At 48.6% G+C, this 13,261-nt stretch overlaps 9 pseudogenes; all 9 read left to right on the forward strand.

Annotated features, from left to right (window-relative positions):
- The first annotated feature begins 1,798 nt into the window (after positions 1 to 1,798).
- Positions 1,799 to 1,917, forward strand: LOC143953505 (5S ribosomal RNA; annotated as a pseudogene).
- A 491-nt stretch (positions 1,918 to 2,408) lies between these two features.
- On the forward strand, positions 2,409 to 2,527 carry LOC143953361 (5S ribosomal RNA; annotated as a pseudogene).
- Positions 2,528 to 3,168: 641 nt separating this feature from the next.
- On the forward strand, positions 3,169 to 3,287 carry LOC143947680 (5S ribosomal RNA; annotated as a pseudogene).
- Positions 3,288 to 3,387: 100 nt separating this feature from the next.
- Positions 3,388 to 3,506, forward strand: LOC143942561 (5S ribosomal RNA; annotated as a pseudogene).
- Positions 3,507 to 3,827: 321 nt separating this feature from the next.
- Positions 3,828 to 3,946, forward strand: LOC143949735 (5S ribosomal RNA; annotated as a pseudogene).
- A 5,977-nt stretch (positions 3,947 to 9,923) lies between these two features.
- On the forward strand, positions 9,924 to 10,042 carry LOC143949106 (5S ribosomal RNA; annotated as a pseudogene).
- A 100-nt stretch (positions 10,043 to 10,142) lies between these two features.
- Positions 10,143 to 10,261, forward strand: LOC143945514 (5S ribosomal RNA; annotated as a pseudogene).
- A 321-nt stretch (positions 10,262 to 10,582) lies between these two features.
- Positions 10,583 to 10,701, forward strand: LOC143953460 (5S ribosomal RNA; annotated as a pseudogene).
- A 99-nt stretch (positions 10,702 to 10,800) lies between these two features.
- Positions 10,801 to 10,919, forward strand: LOC143947446 (5S ribosomal RNA; annotated as a pseudogene).
- The last annotated feature ends 2,342 nt before the right edge of the window (positions 10,920 to 13,261 follow it).

The following is a 13,261-nucleotide window of genomic DNA, read 5'->3' on the forward strand; positions in this document are numbered from 1 at the left end:
TTCTTTTCATAGCCCCAGCTTGGCCCAGGCGACCGTGGTACGCAGAGACCATGAAGTTGGCAGTAGGCAGGCCGTGGATCCTCCCTCTCCGGCCAGATCTGCTCTCACAGGGTCCAATTTACCATCCTGCTTTACACAGTCTGAATTTGAGGGTTTGGCTGCTGAGACCCACATTCTGAGAGACTGTGGGCTTTCGGGGCCAGTCCTTTCTACTCTGGTCAATGCCAGAAAGCCGGCCTCCAGGCTTATTTACTACAAAATCTGGAGGGCATATGTTTCCTGGTGTGAACTCAGGGAATTGCATCCTAGAAAGTATGTCATTAGCAGGATCTTGGCCTTCCTCCAGTCAGGCCTAGAAATTAATTTGGCCGTAAGCACTATCAAGGTGCAGATTTCGGCCTTGTCAGTGTTTTTTCAGAAGCCACTGGCATCGCATTCCCTGGTGCGGGCTTTCATCCAGGGGGCTATGCGGATAAGGCCGCCAGCCAAACCTCTGGTATGCCCATGGGATCTGAATTTGGTTCTCTCAGCTTTGCAGGGGCAACCTTTTGAACCTTTGCATCAGCCTTCGTTAGTTCTTTTGACTAAAAAATTTCTTTTCTTGGTAGCCATATCCACGGCTAGAAGAGTGTCAGAACTAGCAGCTCTCTCCAGCAAAGAGCCGTATCAAATTATTCATAAGGACCGGGTGGTAATGCGTCCCAACAGGTCCTTTCTGCCTAAGGTGGTTTCAGGATTCCATTTGAATCAAGATGTATTCCTACCATCCTTTTTTCCGGACCCACAGTCCGCAGAAGAAGCTTTGCACACTTTGCATGTGGTAAGGGCAATCAGTATCTATCATCAGGCAACTGCTCAGATAAGGAAAACTGATTGCTTATTTATTTTGCCGGAAGGCCCTAGGAAGGGCCAGGCAGCATCAAAATCCACTCTCTCAAGGTGGATTAGACAGATTATTTCTCAGGCCTATAGTGTTAAAGGGAAGATCCCTCCTTTTCAAGTGAAAGCGCACTCAACTAGGGCTGTATGTGCTTCTTGGGCAGTGCATCACCAGGCCTCCCTGGCTCAGATCTGAAAGGTTGCAACTTGGTCATCAGTCCACACATTCACCAGATTCTATCAGGTGGATGTCAGAGGGCAAGAGGATATCGCCTTTGGGCGCAGCGTACTGCAGGCTGCAGTTTAGGTCCTCCGGTCCTTGGCGGTTTATATATTATGATCTGTGTCTCCCTCCCCTCAATCTGAGCATTGCTTTGGGACATCCCACTATGTAATGAAGCTCCTGTGTCCTGTGATGTATGATCAAGAAAATAGGATTTTTATATACAGCTTACCTGTAAAATCCTTTTCTTGAGAGTACATCACGGGACACAGAGCTCCCACCCCTCTTGGGTTTTACGTGGTTTCCTATTGCTTTGCTACAAAACTGAGGTGCCTCCCATATGGGAGGGGTTATATAGGGGAGGAATTCTCCTTAATTGGGGGTTAACCAGTGTCCAATCACCAGAGGTGCCTATATAACCCACTATGTAATAAAGCTCCTGTGTCCCGTGATGTACTCTCAAGAAAAGGATTTTACAGGTAAGCTGTACATAAAAATCTTATTTTTTATGTAGTTGGCGTTGAGCTGTTTTTTTTCGCTTGTTGGCGTTGGCGTTTGTCAAGAGGGTTGAGAGTGCCCAAAGAAAGTGCCTACGGCCAAATCACAAGTAAAGTGCCCGATCTTGTCTGATCTCGGAGGCTAAGCATTGTCGGGCCTGATTAGTAACTGGATGGGTTGAGAGTGCCCAAAGAGATCACCTATGGCCTCATCACCCTGAAAGCACCCGATCTCATCTGATCTCGGAGGTTAAGCAGTGTCAGGCCTGGTTAGTACCAGGATGGGAGAACGTCTGGGAATAACAGGTGGCTTCTTTTTATGTTGTTGGCTTTGACCTGTTTTTTTTTCCGCTTGTTTCCCAAGGGGACCATTTTAGCATCTGTCAAGAGTTTTGAGTATGTCCCGAAACGTTAGCCTAAGGCCACATCACCCTGAAAGCGCCCGATCTCAGAGGCTAAACAGGGTCAGGGTCAGATGTGAGACCGCCAGGGTCTATGTTGTTGGCGTTGACCTGTTTTTTTTTTGTCACTTGTTTCCCAAGATGACCATCTTGGCATTTGTCAAGAGGGTTGAAAGTGTCTGAATAGAACACCTATGGCCACATCACCCTGAAAGCGCACAATCTCATCTGATCTCGGAGGCCTAGCAGTGTACTGCCTGGTTAATACCTGTATGGGAGACCATCTGTGAATACCAGGTGCCGTATTCTTCTTTTTATGTTGTTGGCCCTGACCTGTTTATTTTCGCTTGTTTCCCAAGGTGACCATCTTGGTGTTTAACAAGAGGGTTGAGAGTGCCCAAAGAGATCACCTATGGCCTCATCACCCTGAAAGCACCCGATCTCATCTGATCTCGGAGGTTAAGCAGTGTCGGGCCTGGTTAGTACCAGGATGGGAGAATGTCTGGGAATAACAGGTGCCGTAGGCTTCTTTTTATGTTGTTGGCCTTGACCTGTTTTTTTTTCACTTGTTTCCCAAGGTGACCATCTTGGCGTTTGTGAAGAGGGTTGAGAGTGCCCCGAAGAGATCACCTACGGCCCCATCACCCTGAAAGTGCCCAATCTCGTCTGATCTCGGAGGCTAATTAGTGTCGGGCCTGGTTAGTACCTGGCTTCTTTTTATGTTGTTGGCTTTGACCTGTTTTTTTCGCTTGTTTCTCAAGGCGACCATATTGGCGTTTGTCAAGAGGGTTGGGTGTTTCTTGAAGAGAACGCTTACGGCCACATAACCCTGAAATCACCCGATCTCGTTTGATTTCAGAGGCTAAGCAGCGTCAGGCCTGGTTAGTACCTGGATGGGAGAGTGTCTTGATTGGGAGATCGCCTGGGAATACCGGATGCCGTAGGCTGCTTTTTATGTTGTTGGCTTTGACCTGCTTTTTTAGCTTGTTTCTCAAGGTGACCATCTTGGCCTTTGTCAAGAGGCTTCAGAGTGCCCAAAGAGAGTGGGATTTCTCGATGCCATAGGCTTTTTTTTTAAGTTGTTGGCATTGACTTATTTTTTTTTGCTTGTTTCCCAAAGTGACCATCTTGGCGTTTGTCAAGAGGGTTGAAAGTGCCTGAAGAGATTGCCTACGGGCACATCACCCTGAAAGCACCCGATCTCATTTGATGTTGGAGGCTAAGAAGAGTCGGGCCTTGTTAGTACCTGGATGGGAGACCGCCTGGGAATACCGGGTGTCGTAAGCTTCTTTTTATGTTGTTGGCGTTGACCTGTTTTTATTTCGCTTGTTTCCCAAGGTGACCATCTTGGTGTTTGTCAAGAGAGTTGAGAGTGCCTGAAGAGATTGCCTATGGCCACATCACTCTGAAAGCACCCAATCTCGTCTGATCTCGGAGGCTAAGAAGAGTCAGGCCTGGTTAGTACCTGGATGGGAGACCACCTGGGAATACCAGTTATTGTAGGCTTCTTTTTATGTTGTTGACGTTGATTCGTTTGTTTTTTTTCCCTTGTTTCCCAAGGTGACCATCTTGGCATTTGTCAAGAGGGTTGAGAGTGCCCAAAGAGATCGCTTACAACAGCAACACCCTGAAAGAGCCCTATCTCTTCTCATCTCTGAGGCTAAGAAGGGTTTGGCCTAGTTAGTACTTGGAAAGTAGATGGCGTTGGAATACCAGGTGCCGTATTCTTCTTTTTATGTTGTTGACATTGACCTGTTTTTTTTCGCTTGTATCTCAAGGTGACTATCTTGGCATTTGTCAAGAGAGTTGAGAGTGCCCAAAGAGATTGCCTATGGGCACATAACCCTGAAAGTGCCCGATCTCCTCTGATCTCAGAGGCTAAACAGGGTTGGGCCTTGCTAGTACCTGGATTGGAGACCACCTGGGAATACTAGGTGCCGTAGGCTTCTTTTTATGTTGTTGGCGTTGACTTGTTTTTGTTTTGTTTGTTTACCAAGTTGACCATCTTGGTGTTTGTCAAGAGGGTTGAGAGTGCCTGAAGAGCTCGCCTATGGCCACATAACCCTGAAAGCACCAGATCTCGTCTGATCTCAGAGGCTAAACAGGGTCTGGGCCTTGTTAATACCCGGCAAAAGCGAAGGGATGTACCTATCGTTGGGGATACCCACTTGCTGTCACCTTCCGGAGGGAAGGCAACATGTACACCCTGCAGTCGCCAGCTGACCTACCCGGACTCTTCAGGTTCCTTGAGGCGGAACAGATCCCTGTCCCTGACTGGCTACAACTGCTACCTCGCCCGGTTGAAAGATCTGGTCCCTCAGCGTACAGAGGCCCGTTACAGCCCAGGTTGCAGCGCAGCCGACGGCGGCCTAGGTTGGCCCAGCGGGAGGACCCTCCACACCGTGAGTAGCTCCCTTGTTTTGCTGCTTGACCCCTGACTTATTTTGGGCTCCCCCAACTGTCCTCTATCAGTACCCCCAGCGGCTTTGTGACTTTCTTGCCCTCCATAGCCCGGATTTTTTTTTCCTTATTTTTTGTGCTCCCCCCCCCCCGCCCTGTTGTGTCCCCTCCGGACCCCCGCTGTGTCTCCTTTTATATGGAAGACTGAGGTACATTGATATGCGGTGGGGGGTCTTTTTTCTATGATACTCTATACATGGCAGCGGGACGATGTGTACCATGGCAATAGATGGATATGGCAGTTGCTTTTGTTGAGGGCGGGGGAGAGGAGGGTTGATGGCCACAGGAATTACACCACGCTCTTGGGTTTTATGCTCTCCCCTGCTGCTCGGTCTACACACCCCCCTGACCGCTGGGATGCCAGACGGAGACTTATTTGCCATGTGGGGATTGTCTCCCCGGAAAACTCGTAGGTGCAGGCCCTGACCTGCGCCACGTATTGGATATACTATATACTGCCTTGTGTGCTGGACTGCCTTGAACAGAGGGACGTGACTATTTTTTCCATCTTGGGGGGGGAGGGGGGTGTTTTGCTCAAGGGGGGCCTGTTTTACCCTGTGGCCCGGGACGCCCGGGGTGATTCCACTGTGCTGGGGGGTGGGAGTGCTCCTTCGGGTCGTGGAGGAGTTTGATTTTGGTTTGAGGGCGTTGGGGGGAACAGCAACCATGTTTGTTATCGGGGAGTGATGTAGAGGGTATGCTGTTAGCCACATGATTGTCTAGTGTTGCCTCTTTCCCTCAGGTTATTCTTCCTTTTATATTTTAGCTGGGCATTGATGTTAACATGTTTCCTCTCCCTGTGAATATTCTTCACGTCTTTATATGCTATATACTGTTCCACAAATATGGTCAGATGTTTTTGCCGTTGTATGTTGTTGTTATATGCCGGATTGCCGGGGGTGTTGGGTGGGACCGGGGGCCACACTTCTCGGCCCTGTCCAACCACCACCCCACTTAGGAACGCGCCCGAATCCCGGTATCTTACTGGGGAGCGCTTTAGCTGTATTCAGCACATTTAGTTGTCTCTTTGCGCAGTTCTCTCTTGTGATTGCACCCTAATTCTACTTCTTGTTCCTATCTCTCCTTTTCGGGCCTGTTAAGGGTCTATCTATCACTTTTCCCCTTCCCGCATCCACTTTCCCTCCCCTGGGCCCCGGCCTCCTACACCCCCCGCCCCCCCTCCCCCAGAACCCACGAGCATGGCTGATCTTACAATAATATCCCTGAATTCAAAGGGATTGAACATCCCGGAGAAGAGAAGGATGCTCCTACAGGATATGAGACGCATGAAAGCGGACGTTGTATTTTTACAGGAGACCCATTTTAGAGCTAACTCTCTACCTCTCCTCAAAAATAGGTTCTTCCCCACGGTTTATCACTCCATGTACACGGAGGCTAAGTCGAGGGGAGTATCCATTCTGATCTCAGCTAAAGTGCCATGGACATTGTTGGACATGCAATATGATAAGGAAGGGCGGTATTTGTTTTTGAAGGGGAAGGTGGGTGGGACGGTTATGACCCTGGCGAATATCTACTCCCCCAATACTCGACAAGACGCCTTTCTCAAAACTAGACTATCGCACCTTGCTAGATACACAGAGGGCCAACTTATTATAGGGGGCGATCTTAATGTCCCTCTTACTCCCACGGAAGATACCTCTACGGGCCTTTCTTCCACCTCCCGGGAGATGCGTAAACGCATCTCTGCGTCTTTACATTCAGCACAACTGGTTGATACCTGGAGACTTTTTCATCCCGGGGGAAAGGGACTACACTTTTATTCCAGACCCCACCATACATACTCGCGTAGACTATTTCCTAATCCCCCATAGACATTTACATGCTGTTAAAGATGTTACGATAGGTTCAATAACTTGGTCGGATCATGCCCCGATCACCCTGCGATACACTATTACGGACATTCATAAATCACAGAGACCACCCTGGCGCCTGAATGAGTCTTCTTCAGGACCCAGAAATCCTCGCGGACGTAACTAGGGAAATAGACTGTTATTTCCAGACTAACTTGACTTCGGAGAGTAGCCCCGGAGTGATATGGGAAGCGCACAAAGCGGTGATCCGTGGAGTGCTTATTAAACATGGTGCTAGGCTCCACAAGCAGAGGGCGGCCCAACTGTCGGCGTTGCTCCTAAAGGTGCAGAATCTGGAAGTATGTCATAAACGCACTCCCACAGTACATTTAGGTAGGGAGCTAGATGTGGCTCGCAGGCAGATTACTGACCTGCTTCATTATAGGGCAAAGGCAATGCTCCAAATATGCCGGAAAAAAAGTGTATGAATCCGGCGATAAGTGCGGGAGGACCTTAGTTCGTAACCTACAAGAACAAACACTCGCCTCCTATATACCATACGTCACCTCTGCGGGGGGTCAGAAGATCTCCCTGCCGCAACAAATTTCACAAGAATTTAAAACATTCTATGACGCCCTTTATAATCTACACACGTCCCCGCCGCCCCCAAATGCTACCTCTCAGTATATCGCCACCTCCCTCATGCCCACGTTACCGGTCGAAGTTATAGAGAACTTAGAGGAGCCAATTACGTTAATAGAACTTCAGTCAGTGCTAGGCACCACTAAGACGGGAAAGGCTCCGGGTCCAGACGGTCTCATGAATACATACTATAAAACCCTTCTCCCGTCTTTGGGTTCACATTTGATAAATTTTTTTAATGTCCTGAGCACGGGAGCGCACTTCCATAAGTCAACGGTACAGGCCCAGATCTCGTGATACCGAAAGAAGGCAAGGATCCAGCGCAATGTGGGAGCTACCGCCCTATCTCCTTGCTAAATACAGACCTGAAACTCTTCACAAAAATTTTGGCCACTAGACTACAACGACATTTACCTAGCTTAATTCACTTGGACCAGGTGGGCTTCGTACCGACCAGAGAAGCCAGGGACAATACTATTAAAGTCCTGAATCTGTTACACGTGGCGAATAAGGAACGCATTCCGTGCGTATTCCTCAGGACGGACGCCGAAAAAGCGTTCGACCGAGTGAACTGGCAATTTATGTTCTCCACGCTGGAGCACATTGGACTGGGGGACAGGATGATGCGTTGGATTTCGGCGGTGTATTCCAACCCGACGGCCGGGGTGAGAGCCAACGGTGTTCTCTCGGACATCTTTGAGATTACCAATGGGACCAGGCAGGGGTGTCCTCTCTCCCCCCTGCTATTTGCTCTGACCCTGGACTCCTTTGTCATATTAGGAGAAACCCAGATATTGTAGGGATCGGGGTCGCGAATGCGCAATACAAAGTCTCGGCTTACGCCGATGACTTAATGTTTACTCTGACTGATCCGTCCTTATCGCTACCTACCCTACTTAGTGAATTTGAAACTTATGGCAAACTCTCCAACTTCCGTATAAACTTTGGTAAATCGGAGGCCATGGGAGTAGGCATGTCCACTCCCCAGCTGACTAATCTACAAACACGTTTCAACCTGAAATGGACAGCAGTGGCCTTGAAATACCTGGGCACACTTATACCCCCGAAACTATCTCAACTTTTTCAACTTAACTTCCCACCCTTGCTTCATAAAGTGCGAGCTTTGTTATGCAAATGGAACAGCGGCCTCCATTCTTGGTCTGGCCGCTGTAACATCCTGAAAATGATGGTTCTTCCCAAATTTCTCTACCTCCTTCAAGCCCTCCCAATCCGCATCCCTCTATCCTATTTCACACAAATCCGGTCAGTATTTTTGACCTTTCTGTGGGCGGGGAAAAGGTCTAGGTTACAGGGGAAAATTCTGTCCCTACCCAAGCGATCTGGGGGTCTGGCGATGCCAGACGTGCACACGTACTACAAAGCAGCACAGCTGGTTAGACTAATTGACTGGTGTCGTCATGGGAAGGTGAAGCTGTGGACGCAGGTGGAACAAGCCCAGAGCGGGATACTCCTGAATGTTATTCCATGGTGCTACAATGATGTTCCGCTGGCCCTCAAGCGCCACCCGCTCATAGGCAATACTGTGGTAGTCTGCGCGCGTCTGGCCTCCCGGGTCCCCCTGTCTTCTGATAACTTGCCCCTCCGCCCGATTTTCCCCCACGTTTCCCCCCGGGCACATCTGATGCAGCATTCCGAACCCTGAGGGATTCGGGGTGTTACCTAGCCTCACATTTTAGTGTAGGACGCTGGAGAACGACTGCAGAACTGACAGACCCGACTGGCCCATACCGTCTGGACTTTTTGAGAACAGCACAACTGCGACACTTTTTAGACACCCTAACGCCGCCTAGGGCCGCGTCTTCACCTCCCACACCCATAGAAGATCTATGCTCCGGAATGGGGTTGGTGGCTCACACTCTGTCCTTAACATACACGATACTTAATGTTCCGCCGGAAGGCTATCAGCTCCCGAGTCTCATTAAATGGGAAAGGGAACTGAATTGCACATTCACAGATCTACAGAAGCAGAAAATTGTGCTGTTTACGCACAAATCGTCAATCTGCACTAAGGTGCAGGAGACGAATTACAAACTCCTCACGAGATGGTATAGGACCCCGGTAGTTTTGCGTAAATTTTTCCCGGCGGTGTCGGATGAATGCTGGCACTGCCGGGAGGGGACGGGGACTCTGTTGCATATTTTTTGGTCCTGCCCTAGACTTAGATGTTTTTGGGAGGGGGTCCGTCGGATCGTGCAGGGATTCACTGATTATGTGATCCCGGATGATCCGGCGTTCTTCCTGCTTCATGTTAACGACATACCCACACGCCTGTATAAGAACTCTTTGATCAGACATTTGGTAGATGCGGCGAAGGCATGCATTCCCCTTGCCTGGAAATCTCCGCTCCCGCCTACTCTGAATACTTGGGTCAGGAAAGTCGAAGACGTTAATAAGATGGAAGACCTTGTCCTGACGAGCCAACACAGACAGGAGTTATATACCAAGACATGGCAACTTTGAAATGTCTTCAAATTCTCACAAGAGGGGCAGGCCCTACTGGGGTTCACCCACCGTGAAGTGGATGATATTATGACCAATCGTTCGAATGTTTACCTAATCTGAGTATACTGGACACCCATGCTCGTGGGTACCCACCCTCCCCTACCCCGCCCCCCCAATCTCCTTCCTCCTGCCTCCCGCCTGACCTTTACTTACCTCTTTCTTCCTACTTCCTCTTCTATTCACTGTTTTTCTAACTAGCTTTGCCTTCTTTGGCACCTCAGGGCTCTGTTGGAGTTCCTGGGCCCTCTTACATCCTTCTACAACCAACAGGAAAAAAAAGGGGGGAGAGACCTGGCCGGACCTAAACGGAATGATGTTACATGTTATTGTCAGGGGATACCTGTGTTACAGTTGTACTATGTCATGTACCCAGATTGTCGCTACTTTATATTGCACTGTGACTGTTTTGATTTTGTACATGTTGTGGCCAGTTTGGTCCTTCCGCCTAAATACAAATAAAAAAAAAAAAAAAGTGCCTGAAGAGATTGCCTACGGGCACATCACCTTGAAAGCACCCGATCTCGTTTGATGTTGGAGGCTAAGAAGAGTCGGGCCTTGTTAGTACCTGGATGGGAGACCGCCTGGGAATTCCAGGTGTCGTAGGTTTCTTGTTATGCTGTTGGCGTTGACCTGTTTTTATTTCGCTTGTTTCCCAAGGTGACCATCTTGGTGTTTGTCAAGAGGGTTGTGAGTGCCTGAAGAGATTGCCTATGGCCACATCACTCTGAAAGCCCCCAATCTCGTCTGATCTTGGAGGCTAAGAATAGTCAGGCCTGGTTAGTACCTGGATGGGAGACCACCTGGGAATACCAGTTATTGTAGGCTTCTTTTTATGTTGTTGGCGTTGATTCGTTTGTTTTTTTTCGCTTGTTTCCCAAGGTGACCATCTTGGTATTTGTCAAGAGGCTTGAGAGTGCCCAAAGAGATCGCTTACAGCAGCAACACCCTGAAAGAGTCCTATCTCTTCTCATCTCGAAAGCTAAGAAGGGTTGGGCCTAGTTAGTACCTGGATAGGAGATGGCGTTGGAATACCAGGTGCCGTATTCTTCTCTTTATGTTGTTGACATTTAGCTGTTTTTTTTCGCTTGTATCTCAAGGTGACTATCTTGGCATTTGTCAAGAGGGTTGAGAGTGCCCAAAGAGATTGCCTATGGGCACATAACCCTGAAAGCGCCCGATCTCCTCTGATCTCAGAGGCTAAACAGGGTTGGGCCTTGCTAGTACCTGGATTGGAGACCACCTGGGAATACTAGGTGCAGTAGGCTTCTTTTTATGTTGTTGGCGTTGACTTGTTTTTTTTTGTTTGTTTACCAAGGTGACCATCTTGGTGTTTGTCAAGAGGGTTGAGAGTGCCTGAAGAGCTTGCCTATGGCCACATAACCCTGAAAGCACCAGATCTCGTCTGATCTCAGAGACTAAACAGGGTCGGGCCTTGTTAATACCTGGATGGGAGGCCACCTGGGAATACTAGGTGCTGTAGACTTCTTCTTATGTTGTTGGCGTTGACTTGTTTTTTTTGTTTGTTTCCCAAGGTGACCATCTTGGCGTTAGTCAAGAGGGTTGAGAGTGCCTGAAGAAATCTCCTATGGCCACATCACCCTGAAAGAACCCAATCTCATCTGATCTCAGAGGCTAAGCAGGGTTGGGACCAGTTTAGTATCTGGATGGGAGATCGCCTGGGATTTCCAGATGCCGTAGTCTTATTTTTATGTTGTTGCCGTTGACCTATTTTTTCCCGCTTGTTCCCAAGGTGACCTTCTTGGCGTTTGTCAAGAGAGTTGAGCGTGCCTGAAGATATTGGCTAAGGCCACATCACCCTGAATCTGTTCCATCTCGTCTTATCTTGGAGGCTAAGCATTGTCGGGCCTGATTAGTAACTGGATGGGAGACCGCCTGGGAATACCAGGTGTCGTAGGCTTCTTTTTTTTTTTCAAATATAATTTTCCTCCAAACGAGTACATAATGCAACAGGGAATTAGAGAGCAAAAAGCAGCTGAACAATACTTGATACTGGTATATTTGCAACTGTGAGTCTGCCTTCCATCAATCATAATGATTCGAGGCACGGATAAAGTACTGTACCAAGGTCCAGGGCCACACAAACCCCAGGTCCCTCGGGCATAATCCATCCAGAGGGGGGTGTGGGGCCGTCATTCCCAATTTTCCACTTTTTCCAAAAGAGAGAGGGGGTGGAGGGGGTGAGAGATAGGGGAGGAAGGCAGAAAAGAGACGTGGTGAAACATCAGGAAAGGAGAAGAGGGGACGAGACACAATGGCAGCCACTGCCCAAGGGGCCAGTCAAGGAAAGCTCAGAGCACTAAGGCGATAGCAGGCGACATGCTTCCAGCGAGAATATAAAGGTATTCCAGATGCCCCAGGTTTGTTTAAAAAATTCTTGTTTACCTTCTGATGTGAGGATCAAGTCCTCCATTTTTTTAATGTCCTCTATTTTCCTAAGCCAGTGAGTAATGAAAGGGGGGGAACATTTTTTCCAATAGAGAGGGATGCAGGATTTCACCACATTTATCACATGCCGTAAAATTGATTTTTTTGTACTTCTTAATGGGAATCTGTGAACGGTGCAAGAGAAAGAATGCAGCCTCTTCCGGGATGGAGAAGTCTGTGAATTTTTGTGTTATGCATCGGATCTCTGTCCAGAAGTCCACCAAGCTGGGGCAGGACCAAAAAATGTGGACGTTGACTTTCAACGAAGCCCCTATAGTGGGATGTGACGTCAATTCTGTGGGTAAATCCTTATAGCACCACATGGCTCTTCTTAGCGGAATTCGGGAGTGAGATTGTTCTAGTTGCACCCAGAGCTTAGAAAGTTTGTTTCGATGCCAGTCCAATACACGCCCCAGATGGGAGGCCAGGTAGTAGCGTCGCAAGTCAGGGAGAAACAACCCTCCCTGTTGTTTAGACAATGTCAGCTGTGACCGCTTAAGTCTGGGATTTTTGAGGGCCCAGTTAAATTGAGTGAGCAGGGATTGAGCTTGCTTAAAAAATGGGACTGGAATCTGGATCAGGAGAGCTTGGAAAAGATAGGCAAATTTAGGGAGTATGTTCATTTTAATGAGATTGCATCTCCTGAACCAGGAATGGAGGCCAAAATGCCACCCGTGAAGCAAACTGCGGATCTTACTGACAAGGGGTGGGGGGAAGTTCAACACAAACGTACGCGCGATGTCCGGTGGAATGTAAGTACCTAAGTACTTAAGAGCTGTATGGGTCCATTTAAAATGAAAATTGGACTGCAAGTCTAGTAACGTTTGCGGGTGGACTGCAACCCCCATGGCCTCTGATTTCAAGAAGTATCCCGTATATCTGGAATTCCCGAATGAGATTTGGCAAGGAAACTCTGGGATTCGTCAGCGAGAAAAGCATGTCATACGGGTAGGCCGATATCTTGCACTCAATAGTACCCGTTATGTCTGAATTTTGACGAATTGTGGAGAGAAAGGGTTCCAATGACAGTGCGAACAATAGGGGTGACAGGGGGCAAACCTGTCTGGTCCCATTCCCGATGTCAAGGGGAGATGAGAACACCCCATTCGCTTTGACTTGAGCTAAAGGGCGTGAGTATATCTTACTTATCCATGCCAGCATCCGTTCACTCAGATCTATATGGCGAAGGACCGAGAACATGAATGTCCATTTGACCCGAACAAAAGCCTTCTCGGCATCAGTACTCACGAAAAGACAAGGGGTCCCAGATGACTTTACTTTATGGACCAGGGTAAGCACCTTAATGGTGTTGTCCCTATCTTCCCTGGTGGGAATAAAACCTAATTGGTCAATCTGTATAAGGGACTGCAAGTGCTGTGC

Source organism: Lithobates pipiens, unplaced genomic scaffold, assembly GCF_037356315.1.
Source record: "Lithobates pipiens isolate NorthernLeopardFrog02 unplaced genomic scaffold, aLitPip1_a1.2 Scaffold_10, whole genome shotgun sequence".
Taxonomy (NCBI): Eukaryota; Metazoa; Chordata; class Amphibia; order Anura; family Ranidae; genus Lithobates; species Lithobates pipiens.